This window comes from Gastrolobium bilobum, unplaced genomic scaffold (assembly GCF_033153095.1).
Source record: "Gastrolobium bilobum isolate Gb01-03AN ecotype WA unplaced genomic scaffold, APGP_CSIRO_Gbil_v1 utg3870, whole genome shotgun sequence".
Classification (NCBI taxonomy): Eukaryota; Viridiplantae; Streptophyta; class Magnoliopsida; order Fabales; family Fabaceae; genus Gastrolobium; species Gastrolobium bilobum.
This window is the reverse complement of record NW_026895180.1, coordinates 454,359-455,736: the sequence shown is the minus strand read 5'-3', so window position 1 is coordinate 455,736 and position 1,378 is coordinate 454,359. Positions and strand designations below refer to the sequence as shown.

General features: G+C 30.1%; 1 non-coding gene across 1 annotated transcript; it reads left to right on the top strand.

Moving 5' to 3' along the window:
* Positions 1-79, top strand: LOC133298630 (small nucleolar RNA snoR117). The gene has a single exon (XR_009749834.1). It is a non-coding gene; the product is annotated as a small nucleolar RNA snoR117 (small nucleolar RNA).
* Positions 80-1,378: the final 1,299 nt, after the last annotated feature.

Sequence of the window (1,378 nt, the reverse complement as noted above, 5' to 3'; positions counted from 1 at the left end):
GGCCTGTGATGCATGAATAATTTGTCCGTACCATCTGAGACTTCTCTGATGTATACTCCAATTCTTGAATCTGAGGCCTCCCATACTCTCTTAAATAATTTAACATTTTTTAATAAAATTGTTCTCTTTCTAGTTTTTGTGCTGTTGACTGGGTGCAGCGATGGCATAATTATATATCATCGAATCACGAATGGTTTCCTATTTTTATTTTTACTTTTTTCTTCAGTTTTTTTATTTTTTATTTTTTTACTTAACTTTTCCACACCAAGGCTTGATTGTGAATGAAAAGGCAATAAATTAGAGTCTCTGATTTGCTTAATTAATAGCATTATCAGTGCTGTACGTTGCCGATAATAATTCGGACCTGAGATTTTGACATTGGTCTCCTTAGACTTGTGCATTCAGATGTTCCTACAGTTTTTTCCCTTTTTATATCAGTAAATCCTACTTTTGGAATTCACTTGTTTAAAAAACAAAAACAAAGGATAAAATGTGTGTCATTTTAAAGTATGTAAGTTGTTTAATAAGATAAACACTTTTCCTAAAAACAAAACATGAGAACTATGTTTTGTCTATAACATGTTTTAAAAATGGAGCGAACTTGTTTTTATAATTTCTTTTTTCTTAACATTTGTTGTTATTATTTCAACGGTAACAAACTAATACTAACCGCCGTTTTTTATTTAACATGCATTTTTGAAATTAAGAAATATTTTACTTATATACATTGTGTATTCATAGGTTTTGAAAAAAATAAAAATTGGATCTGCATGTCTGTGAAAGAATTTTACAAAAAAAAACGCAGGCTTTTGCAAAACCTCCGTGTGTAACCCCACACACACAAACAGCTTTCTCTGCTAAAAGACTAGTTCGTCAACTTTATCTTTCAGGCTGAGATCATGGACCCGATTAGATTGTGATACTCCACAAAATTTATTATACTTAAGCGATGTGATAGTCCTTCAAGATGGTATTTATTGAATTGTCGAGTATCACACTCGATCAGGTCTTGCAGAATTCAGCAACTTGAGCCGTTGGAGGCTTCAGCAACCACTCCGTTGGTACACTCGATAAGAGCTTTTTTTTTTTTTTTTTTGGTGAGGAGAGCTTTTTATTTTTATTGTAAACTACAAATAGAGGCATTATTGTTATGTGGGTTTAATATTTCTTTATTTTTTGTTGTACAAGAAAAAAAAATTATTAAACCCACATAACAATACTGATATATAAAAAAATTTCTAGTTCTGTATATCATTATTATTTTGAGGGTTTAATATTTCTGTTTTAATTTTTCATAATTTTTTTTCTCTTTCTTTTCTTTACAACAGCGAGAGACCTAATTTTTTCTGCAAATATTTTTTCCATTATTGTAATTGGC